The sequence below is a fragment of the Quercus lobata genome, chromosome 4 (assembly GCF_001633185.2).
Source record: "Quercus lobata isolate SW786 chromosome 4, ValleyOak3.0 Primary Assembly, whole genome shotgun sequence".
Classification (NCBI taxonomy): domain Eukaryota; kingdom Viridiplantae; phylum Streptophyta; class Magnoliopsida; order Fagales; family Fagaceae; genus Quercus; species Quercus lobata.
The window spans coordinates 25,637,775-25,650,743 of record NC_044907.1 but is presented as its reverse complement, the minus strand read 5'-3'; the positions used below and the strand labels follow the sequence as shown (position 1 = coordinate 25,650,743).

The following is a 12,969-nucleotide window of genomic DNA, read 5'->3' as shown; positions in this document are numbered from 1 at the left end:
TTGAACTTAACACTAAAATTACTTTTTTGTCCTAACAATAACAACCAATAACAACCTGCCACTTAAGATTTGTTGTAAAAATATTGTGAAAATATTGTAAACAAATCATTCTTCTATTTAAATTTATATATATATATATATATAAGTAAAAAAAAAAGCGTTAAAAAAATTACAAAATTCAAAATTCAAAACCCCCCTAACCCCACCCACCCCCACTCACATTATCAATCCATTTTCTCTACGTCAAGCCAACTTCTTCAGACTTCTTTCTTCTTCTTCTTCTTCTACTTTTTTTTTTTTTTCCCCTTTTCTCCCCTTCTTCAGACTTCTTTTTCTCCCTTACTCCCACTCACCTTATCAATCCACTTTCTCCACGTCTAGCTAGCTTCTCCACTCTTCTTTTCTCTCTTTTTTTTTCCTTCTTTCACTCTTGTTTCACTACACACCTGGATTTATTCTTTTCTCTTCCTCTCCATTTTGATTTTATTTCCTCTATTTTATTTGTGGTGGTGTTAATGTTAGTGGCTTTTGGATTTGAAGATGGTGTTGCAACTTGTTAATTTTGTTTAAATTTGTAAATGGTGCTACTGTTATGGGATTTGTGATTGAAGAAAGAGTGCTATTGTGTTTGATGCCATTGGTTGTATAGTTGCTTGTAAGTAATTTTTTTTTAAAAAAATTAATGATTGTTTTGGTCTTTGCCTTGATTAATTTTTGTGAATTCTTTGGCTTTTTATTATTGATAGCTATAGAGATCTCAAGTGTGATAATATCTTTGTTAATAGAACCAAAAAAGTAGAGAAAAATTCAAAATCTCTTTGATGATTTCTTATTGCAGGTTGGTCTATGGCGACTGAATGTGTTGGGGTGGAGTTGCTTTTTTTTTTTTTTTTTTGAACGTGAGCATATTGTGTTTGATTTTGAATTTTTTTTTTTGGTGGGTTTGTGTTTCATTTTGAATTTGTTGGGCTATAGTGTTTGTATTTTGTATTTTTTTGAATTTTTAGTTTTTTGGATTTGTATTTTGCTGAATGTATTTTGTTTTATTTATGTTCTTTGTTTTGTTTTGTATCTTTTAATTTAATTACAATTTTAATTCAATTAAAAAAAACATTTGATTACCAAAAATTAATTTTTGGTAATCAAATTTTTTTTAGGTGGTTTTTGGCTATAGTGGCGTTTGTAGAACGTCACTATTGTACTGTCACTATAGACCTATAGTGGCGTTTCTAAACGCCACTATAGACCAATTTTTTTTTAATTTAAAAAATGCTATAGTGGCGTTTGTCGACAGACCTATAGTGGCGTTCTAAAACGCTGCTATAGCATTTTTAAAAATAAAATAAAATTGGTCTATAGTGGCGTTTTTAGTACCTATAGTGGTATTTTACAAACGCCACTATAGGCCCAGTTTTTTGTAGTGAATCTAGTCCATGTGGAAGTAATTTTAAAGGTTTTCCAGTTGGATTTGGAATTCCATGTTTGCTAGAAAAATCACAAGTGTAATTGATTTCTAAATATGTATATAGTATCATATCATTTATAATTTTTAAATTACATGACACAATATATATTACTGTTAGATTAAAAAAAAAAAAAAAATCTTCACCAAGACATGAATAGTCTTCATTTTAGTTGAATTTAACATTGTCCCCTTAATTTTACTCGTCTTAAATTCTTTATCCATCTTAGAAAATCTTTTTTTTTTTTTTTTAAGGAATATCCTTTAAGGAAAAGGTTTCTCTCCAAACTAGTTTGGAGAGAAACCCTTCCAACTCTGCTGATATCTTTTTATTAAATGTGAATTTTGAGAATTTAACCATTGGATTTCATGGTCCTTATGTTCTTAACAAGCATGTTAAATTTCATTCAAATCGGATGTTATTTATCATTCGATCAATATACTTATTTTTTGTTCACAGTTTTGATCACAAAAACTTGAAAGGGTGATTACAAACACCCCCCCCCCCCCCAAAAAAAAAAAAAAACCATCGATGCCGAACAGGTAGACAAATAAAAGTGGACAGAAGGGTTAATAATATCACTCTCAATCTTTAACTGTTGTTTTTTATGAATGTGAGATGTGTTTCAAGGCTACGTAAAGAGGTACTTTTTGTACTTACCTTACCTAAAAACTAGAAAGGTCCCAAAATGATAATAATTGTGAAATAATAATGCCACTACAGCCCACATGCATGCCAGTAACTAAGGATGTGAACCGCGTTCAACATCATTCTATTTAATAGTATTTATCTTTTGACTGAAACTTTTATCCCCTGTTTTTTAGATTATCAAATACACGATCAGTTACCCCTCTTTGTTGAACCCTAAAATCTTTCACACTTACTCCTTGTTGATGACGTATCTCTCTCTCACACACGCATATTCTACCTTTTGGGTTCACTATTTTCAATTTTTCAAGAAAAGAAAAAAAAATTTCTCTTCCTTACTTTGGTGTTGCCGCAGAAGGAAGGCTTGTGTTTGGTAGAAAAAGCAAGCTCAGTGTATAATTCTTCAGCCAATGTGAGTCGTGTTCTCACTTTCTCTCCTTCCTCTCTTACTGTTTTAGGTTTGAAATTTTGCAATCTGATATCCCATTATCTACATTTACTTATATATATATATATATATATATATATATATATATTATTTAATGTTTTAAAATGGAGTAATGCTACATCAAAAAGTTCTATACATTTAACATTTTCTAAATTAGCATCCCAACTCACATGCGGGCATCACAATCTTCAAATTAATTTTTTTGTTTTAATAATATGATATGTTGTTTTAGAAACGTTGTGAAATTGTTGTGGATTTTTTGCCTATCACTCATTAATTATTCTCAAATTTGCCCTTCCCAAGACCAACTATTTGACTATTTGCCCTTCCCCGGTGAGTATTAAAGATTTTTTACCTTTTCATTTTACTTTTCAACTTTAATAAAAACTAGTCACTAACCCATGTGATGCACGGGAAAACTATCAAATATGAAATTTTAAAAACTTTTCATTAAACTCCCTACCACAAAGATATAAATTTACCAGAACACAAACTTCTAGTATGAAAACATAAATAATGATATTTAATGGTCTAGGTAATAGCACGGGCCTTCAGAAGAAAACAATATGATTTAAAAAGTCGGAAATTTTAGTATAGGCAAGAGCAAGTACAATTGTTAAGGAAGGATTAAAGGTCCTATAAGAAACATTTTTTCCAATATTTGGGCTCAATGGTAGAGTACAAAGATGGTGACCTGTTAGACAAAATTCTTCTCATTATAATCAACATCCTAAAGTGAATATTCAATCCAAAAATGTGTAACCAATGTTATATATTGAATTGTTGTATAGGGCAAAGATTAGAACAAACATATTCTTATAACCACGCCCATATAGCTTCTAAGTTCTAATTATTATGCTAAGGAACCAAACAATATTAGTAATCGAAAATGTATCATAATCTAGCATACTGATTTAAAAGTTACAATTTCAAACACAACCTTACTATGAAAATTCCAACGGCATTCAAATATCACTTAGTTTAAGTAAAACTATAAAACTAATAAAACTAACATTTGGAATAGAGGGCTAAAGCATATCTTTTGAATCTAGAACATTTCTTCCTTTAAAATATGCCTGAATTGTGAATGGTTTTTCTATAAATTATTCACACTTTAAAATAATAATAATACTAAATTTAGTATGAACAGTAATGTATGAACAGCCAAACAATTAAGCAAATTTCAAAACCAAATATAAATATATTAACATATAACATGGAACACTATTATAGATTTTATATTATATAATATTTACTTTTTTTTGATAATCTTATATAATATTTACTTTGCACAACAAATAGATGATTGATTCACCCATTACTCAACAACACAACACTACACGGTAAAGAAATTACAGCCACAAGATTTACTTTTTCTTTTATTGAAAATCGGCAAACCCACAAATAAAACTCAACCTTGTTTAAATTACTAAAGTATAGCAAATCAACGATACAGTTGTACAACACGCAATTTAACAAAAGCAGTAAACAAAGTTCATAGTTTAGTATTAGTATAACTCTTAAGTGTTCACAGGTTAAACCGATAGACAGAGATACTATTGGTACTGCAATGAAGCCTAGAGTCGATGGACAACCACAGATTCGCGGCAAGGTAACTGGCGGCATGATGGCTTAAGTACTGAGATGGGAGATAAGATTGCACGAAGAAGAAGAAAAAGGAGATGGAATGCGTTTGTGAGTTTGATTGGGAGCGTTATGATGGTATAACGATACTTACTTTTGGGTAGCGAATGTCTCTAGCACTCCGCACATATTATTGGGTGTGCAAATTGTAACAGTGTCTAGAGCCGGTGGTGGTCAGTTCTTGAAGAAGAGGTTTAGGGTTTTATCGTGAGGCTAGAGAGAAGAAGGCTTTCACTATAATAAGCAGGGCAGAAAATAACCGTGTGTCTCTAAATTAAAAAGAATTAAAAAAAAAAAAAAAGGTGACATGGAAAATTGTGGAGCTAGCAGAGGCTTCGGTTATATATGTATAGATTACCCCCCATTTGGAAATATTTGATGATTGTCCTTGTTTATTATTATATGAGAAGATATAATAAATTTTAAATCTAGTAGTAAAGTATGTTGTGGTACATCATCATGTGGTTGAAATCCCATATTTTTCTATCCACTATTTATCAATAATAAAAATATACAATATATATAATGTTATGAAATTAATAATTATATGGTATAATGTATAAATAAAATAATATAGAGTTTAATTTTATTTCAATATAGACTTATTGACTTATTGTTCAATTTTCAAGTATATGGAAACATAATTACTTCAAGAAAATTAGTTGGAGGTTTGTGCCTCCATTTTGAGATAAATTACTCCATTCTATATTGGAAACCTATTTAAGAACACTCATATCAGTAGGTTTATAATATAAAAATGTACAAAATTTACACATTTTTGCCTAAAGATGACCCATGTCAATGAGTTTATAACTATGTAAATTTACAAATTTGCTAAAGCACTAACAATATTCTTATTATAATTAGTTCTTAATTTTTTTTATTTATAGATCCCAAGGATGAAAGAAGAAAGTGGACGGTAATTGTTGTATGTGAAAAAAAAAATCAATTATCTAATGTGGGGTGTTTTGAAAAGTGGATATATAAAATAGAAAAGTCAATTCTTATACTAAAATAGGCCAAAATTTTTGCACAAGTTGATGCGAATTTTAAGAATTTTGTCATTGGGTTACATATTCTTTTTATTCTTAATATGCAGACTAAACATTAAGGTAATCAAATATTTTTTACTATTTGATCAATAATTTTATATTCTACTTAAAATTTTAAAATACTTGAAATTTTAACAAAAATTATGGTGAAATAGTTATTAATCTTTGATTAGTTTGATATTTTGTAAGTAATGGAGAGTATAACATTAATACGTAATCCAATAGTTTTTTTTTTTTTTTTGAGAATGTGTAATCCAATAGTTGATTTGTCAAAATACTTATTTAATAAAAAATTATGTAGTACTATAATAACACAAATAAGTACTTCAACTGTAACTTAAACGTAACCCATATATATATATATATATATATATTACTTTTCTATTTTAATAAATTCGTCATTAGATTAAATTTCATCCTTTCTTGTGTACCCCAAATTTGTTCAAAATAAATATTAAAGGCTAAAATTATTTGAATTAGGAAAAAACTTAAGTATAGTTCTTTACATGTTATACGTTAGATATCGTAATAATATTTAACCATTCTATTTTAAGAACAAATGAGGTCCATAGGAAAATGTTGTGAATGCAGCACTTCATATCTTTTATTCTCTTGCTAGTACTTACTCTGGACAAACTTGTAATAAGAAAATCACATAGACCACAAGATTCTTTTTATTTATTTATCCAAAATGCATCTTTTTACTGACGTCCACAAAAATATATCCCAAAGTCGCCATTGTTGGAAATGTTTCTTTTTCAACTCCATGTGCACAATAAAGAAATTTAGGTAGGTGCTAAGAATGTAAAATGTGTTGTTGTTGTTGATGTATAAAGTCAAAACAATAATATTGGTGAAAGCAACAACGGCTAGTTTTTTGTGGTACCATGGTCCATGGTTTTGAACCACAATGGTGGAGGAGCCTATATTGTCGAATAGTTGTTGCAGGTGGTGTTTTTGCAGTTTTGTATTCAATATTCGTTGGTTTTAAGTGGTGTTACATGTTGGTTTTTGCAGTGTTGTGTTCACGGTTTGCCAATTGTTCTAAACTTTTAAAACCTAACAATCTCCCCTTTTGGCAATCTATGACAAAACTTACATACAAAATGAAATGCTCAAATACAAGAACAACCCAATTATAGTAGAATGCCCAAATACATCACAAATCCCAATGTAATACTTCTAATCCAAAAGTTGCAAGAAGAGGTAGAAGGTCTTGATCGGAATGTATCTGTCTTTCCTAAAACACTAAAAGAACACATCACCGCATGTGTGGAAATAAAGACAGATAAACAATATGAAACACAATATAAAATCAAAAGCAAACTAACTCTCCCCCTAAGTTAGATGCATAAAAAAATTTATTTTCTCCCCTTTTCAAAAACAATTTCATCTCTCCTAAATAAAAACTGTTGAAAACCTTTTCCAAAATTTCATCTGTTTCTCCCTCTTTTTCAACAAGCATCAAGATAGCTTTCAAATAACTTTTAGACTTACATTTTCCAAAACACTCAATCAAATAGATATTAGACAAGCAAGATGAATTTGAAATAAAAGATCTTCTCATGCTACTTGTAGCCTTGACAACAGGGGTCAATGGATCACACAACAAAGATAAAACCTAATCAGAGCGTGCCCTCTCTGATACCAATTGTTGGGTTAAAATGAATTGACCCCTTGCAAATTGATTAATTACCCAAGTTAATTAATTAGTCAAATTACATGCAATAGCGTGGTCGTACAAACAAATCACCAACTAACTAAATGCAGCGGAAAATAAATTTGACACAGATGATTTGTTTATGAATGTGAAAACTAGCGTGGCAAAACCCCACCAGGTGAATTTAAGGTCACCACTCCCGAGAATCCACTATTATCAATCACAAGTGGTTACAAGTATAAGGAATCTTACCAAACCCTTTGGTCTATCCTGAAATACCAACCTACAGTTAATCCCTTACCCCAATACCCAATTGGGTTTGTATTGTAGTGGTAATCTCTCCACTTAATGCACGAATACCAGTACGTGACTAACCAATGATATATGGATCTCAATACATGACTAACTCCACCAACTTGAAGAAGATATTGGCTGCAAAGTTCTTCAGTTCATCAACAATGAAGATCAGAAGCTTCTTGGTCACAAAACCCTTGGCGTAAAGATGTAGTAGCTTCTTCAGAGAGAATAATGAACTAGGTCACTTTTTGCATATGTTCTCCTTGTATGACGGCCTTTAAAATAAGCCTTACACATGTCTAGGGTTGTGAGAAAAGAAACCCTACACATACATGTCAGTTAGGGCCAAAAACCAGATCTGAAAATTCTGATTTCATAGATCTCAATAGATTACAGCTTGTGTCGAGTTTCAACATTTAATCTCAATAGAAAGGATTTTGTCGAGATATCTGTCGAGCTTTAATGAATAGCACTTCCTTCACTTGTTTCTTGATCAAATTTGAATGACTTCAATACTTAATTTGAACACTTGTTTCTTGAAGTACTAAACACATCCTAGATCTACCCAATTACAAGCAAATGACATTTTGTCAAAGGATTAGCCAATTTAAATAAAACATGTCTCTAACAATAGATTAACTGATGTGAGGTGTTTTGAAAAGTGGGTATGTAAAATAGAAAAAGTAATTTCTTATACTAAAATAGACCAGAAGATTTGCACAAGTTTATACGAATTTTGAGAATTTTGTCATTGGGTTATATATTGTCTTTATTCTTAATATGAACATTAAACATTAAGTTAATCAAATGTTATTTACTATTTGATCAATAAGTTTATATTCTACTTATAATTATAAAATTAGAAAATACTTGAAATTTTTACAAAATTTATGATGAGATAGTTATTAATATTTGATTATTTTGATATTTTGTAAGTAATGGAGAGTATAACATTAATACGTAATCCAATGATTAATTTGTCAAAATTCTTATTTAATAAAAAAATTATGTAGTACTATAATATAACAAATAGGTACCTCATCTGTAACTTAAACATAACCCATATATATATATATATATATTTATATATATATATTACATGTGTATTTTAATAAATTCATCATTAGATTAAATTTTACCCTTTCTTGTGTACCCCAAATTTGTTCAAAATAAAAATTAAAAGCTAAAATTATTTGAATTAGGAAAAAACTTAAGTACAGTTCTTTACATGTTATACCTTAGATATCTATTTCACTACAAAAAATCCGGTCTAAAGCTGCGTTTTTCAAACGCAGCTTTAGACCCCAAAAACGCGGCTCTAGGTTTTTAGCCGCGTTTCATATGGCCGCGTTTATAAACGCGGCCTAAAGTCCGCAGCTCAAACCCTATAGCCGCGTTTTTCGAAAACGCGGCTAAAACCAGACCTATAGCCGTGTTTTCTAACCGCGGCTATAGGCTTCGACCTATAGCCGTGTTTGTTAGAAACGCGGCTCCAGGAGAGTTTTGAGCTGCGGTTATCAACGCGGCTAAGGCTTCGGACCTATAGCCGCGTTTTGAAAACGCGGCTATAGGTTGTTTCAAGCAGCTCAATAAGAGTCTAGACTTGCTTGTTTCAAGCAGCTCAATAAGCTCAATAGATCTATAGGTTGTTTCAAGCAGCTAAAAATGCACATTATTTACTATGCACACCTGCTTGGTATAGAAGAAGTTCTCATCAAATTAAAAATAATATATTAGAACTTCTCATGATGCCTTCAAAGCCAATGTAGTACAATGAAAGCAATCTAAATATTTGTGAATTCTTGAAGCACCTTTTCATTGAAGTGAAAATTATTGCAGGACACAAAAGACAAATTTGTAAGAAAAACAAGGGAGGAAAGCAGTTCTCTATTTACAACTGCCATATTTGCTAAAGAGGAAAATCAGATGATGATAGCATACCTATTCAAATGCTTCACAGCCCCCTTTCTTAAGGGAATAAATTGAAACATCAACTACAAAATTTGCTTAAATGCAGCTAAACAAGAATGAAAAATTACCTTGCTTAAAAGGCCACACAAATGTTATACGCACATGATATTGCTAAGCTTTGACTTGGTGGTTCTCTCAAAGTGAATCTTGGACGGCCAATGGGAGGCTATTCAAGTTCTTTGCAAGCGTAGCATCCAGCTTCTCTCCACTTAACCGTAATCCATGTCTGTCATCATATAAATATTTACTCCAATCACTACCAAAGAAAAAAAAATAATAATAATAATAAATGAAATCCTGTTCACAAAATTGAATCCAGTGTGTTAACAAGTTTGATCAACTAGCTATTCAAGTGCTTGTTAAGAGGGAGAGTCCTGATGCAGGGCATTTCAAGTAGCTATATCATAATCCTCTTGCAACTAATTAGTTAGTTAGTTAGATGACTTCTTAAGCATTCGCCAATAGGATTTAGACACTTGTCAACCATCTAGAGGCTGCCAATGCCAAACAATTAGTATAAGTAGCATAAGCTCTTTGTAAAACAGTTTTGGTATATGATTCAAAATAAGCCTTGAGAGCTTTTATTTGAGAACTGTGTGCAGAGGTGCCTAAACACCTATCAAGGCGTTCTAAGCAACTCTCTTTACATCTAATCTAAATCATATCACAGCCCATCACCTTCCCTGCATCAAGTAACAACACCACCTCTCTGATATATCTTCCAAAACCTGAACCAGGAATTCACCCGAAATCATATTGCTCAGCTTCCACATCTTAATTCATCCTAATAATAACAACCAACGTTGAGTTATAGGTCTAGGGATTTAATTATTAAACTGTCTGGATTCAATTATTAAACTAAGAACTACAGAAAACTCTCTGTGAGCGTACGCAAAACCTATTTTTGAGATGGTTGGAAATATAAACATTAATATGTTTCTGACCCTGTAGCTTGAACCCCCAAGCACTTCGTGCACTGGGAGGTACCATCCCGCCTACAGGGATGGTTGGTGTGTATACAAAAACTTGGGAACGGATATTATGATACCAGCGGTAAAACAAAAACCAACCTTGTCACTCCATCAAGCTGTCACATTCATATTTGATTAACGAAACATGACATTTAAGTGCCCTCAACAATAAATCATAAGGCAAAGGTGAAAAAATAAATGAAACAGAAATAGAGTAGGTAAGTTCCACCAAAGGTGAACCCTCTGCAATTCACTAACTGCCCCTTGAAGGTAACAAACAAACATGATATAATAAATCGCTTTAAAAATGAATGTTGAAAATAATTTTTCTAAAACTTAAGCGCTGTTTACATTTTGTGATTGAGGCTCAAAATTTTCACTTTAGTTGTGCACATAGCAAATACACCACCATAAAAGCCAGAACAGTATTGAAGACCCAACCAACATAAAAACTTATAAGATGATTTTGGTCCCTCATATGTAAACTTAAAAGCTCAAGTTGAATTCTAAGCCAAAAAAAAGAAAAGAAAAAAGAGCTCGTGTTGCATATTAATTTCTCCTCTAATTTTTATTTATTTATTTTTCCTTCTTATTATGGACTTCACGTCTAGTGACAAATGACAATACATTTTTGGGCCTACAGTAGGCAACAAAATAAAAGTTATGAAATTTGTTTTTTCCCATAGCTAAGCAATATTTAAAGATTTAAATTGATATAGGTTTTACTCATTGAAAGAATTGGATAATATCATTCAATGGACTCTTAGTGTCTATGGATTAGTTAAGTTTATAACAATATAATCCTCACTTGTCTCACGTAAAAATGAGTTACATAAATTAAATTCATTGTGACAATCTATTATTTATGTGAAAAAAGGGAATACTATATGATTTTACTGCAAAAATATTTAAGATTTTTTTCAAATTTATGTTGTGTGATGTTCTTTCAAATATTTATGATAAAAAGTGGATGAAAAAAAATCAGCAGAGTCATTAGTATATATAAAGTCTAAAGCACTGTCTCTCACAACAACAAATTAAAAGGATTGATAGTTACTATATAAAAGAAAAATGCTAGGCATGTAACAAATTCTAAACACAAAACAAAAAAAAAAAAAAAAGAAATAAATTAACAAATTTTTTTCTAATCATATTATTGATCTAGCACCAATCATATTCATTTTATTGTCCCAAAAAAAATCTCTAGTCAAATTGCTAGTAATTTTTCTAAGTTATTATCAATATTGTTAGACTCTTATATATAATTAATTTATGATGATGAAAGAGATCTGAACACAAAAGTAGTAAAAGTGATGTGATAAGGTTAGCATGTCTATGAGAAATTAAATATCCCATCTCACAAATCCAAATCCACCTATTGTGTCTATAAAATAACCTTCACATGCAACTCACGACTTACAAACCCACTCATGAACACTATGTTGAACTCTCAGTTGCAAAGCCTTAACTCTTATCCATCCTTCTTCCTTACACCAAAACCCTCCCTGAGTGGAAGGCAGTAAAAAGCTATAGGTTGAAATGGGTTATAAAAATAAAAACATGTGGGTAAATTGATTTGTTGGTAGAATAATCAAATAATGCAAGGGAAGGCACGTAATAGTAATTCAGGAAATTTTAAGGTAGCAAACTTAAATTGAAGTAAGACAACAAGAAAAAGGGGGGGGGGGGGGGGGGGGGCGGCCAGAATAGAAAAGAAAACGAACCATAATTTGCATGACAAAACCATGAACGAAAATAGGAATAGAAAATAAATAGAAACTCAAAACAAATCATACTGATATACTATGAAACAAAACCCACAAACGAATCAAACGAATCCCAGAAAAAACCCACACACAAATCAAAGGAAACCCAAACTAACCCACAAAAAAAAAGACAAAATGAAACCCACTTTTGAACCCCAAAGCCTTTATGATTCAGATTTAGTAGAAACAGAGAAATACAGAGGATAAAGAGGAAAAAAAGAATTGAGTTGAGAGAGACAAACCTTGCTGCGACAAAGCGAGAAAGAAGCACTGATCGACTATCGAGAACAGAGGAATAGAGTGCGTGTCCTGTACTGAGAACAACAACAAAAAATTAAAATAGAGCATGTGAATTAAATCAGATTAACAATAACAATAACAACAAATTAAATATGTATATAAAAGAGACCCAAACACTCAGAAGGAGGAAACCTTAACTTACCAACGATCCCTTCAAGATTTGGGAGGAATGGATATCGATCAGAGCACGGCGACGTCAAGCTACGTGGCACAGATCACGGCGATGTCGAGCTACGTGGCACAGAGGACGGCGGCGAGATTAGGGATCGAGAGCTAGAGAGCAAGCTGAGACGAGAGGTTTTTTCAGAAAACATAGGGTTTTTTTTTTCGTTGTTGTGTATTGAACTGATCGAGGGGGTCTTTTTCCTAAAAAAATTATAAATCAACTTAACCCAGAGCTGCGTTTTAGAAAAACGCAGCTCTGTATGCGTTGAAGCTGCGTTTAATGAAACGCAGCTTCGAATGACTGAACTGAGCTACGTTTTAAACGCAGCTTCGATTCACGTTTGAGCTGCGTTTTATAAAACGCAGCTCAGTTCAGTCGTTTAAGCTGCGTTTTATAAACGCAGCTTTGGGCAATCTTCGAAAAAAAAAAAAAAGAAAAGGCGAATGGGTCTGAAGCCGCGTTTTTAAAAACGCGGCTTCAGCCTTACCCCCAAAAACGCAGCTTGAAGAGCTTAAAACGCGGCTTAAGGGTTGGGCTATAGCCGGGTTTAGGAAACACGGCTCAAAGTCTCTTTTTTAGCCGC

The 12,969-nt window shown here is 31.8% G+C and overlaps 1 long non-coding RNA gene across 1 annotated transcript; it reads right to left on the bottom strand.

Annotated features, from left to right (window-relative positions):
* Nucleotides 1-8,993: 8,993 nt before the first annotated feature.
* LOC115984192 lies at nt 8,994-12,610 on the bottom strand. Its single transcript, XR_004090422.1, has 3 exons — nt 12,363-12,610; nt 12,163-12,234; nt 8,994-9,409 (listed from the first exon to the last, which is right to left on the bottom strand). It is a non-coding gene; the product is annotated as an uncharacterized LOC115984192 (long non-coding RNA).
* Between the last annotated feature and the right edge of the window lie 359 nt (nt 12,611-12,969).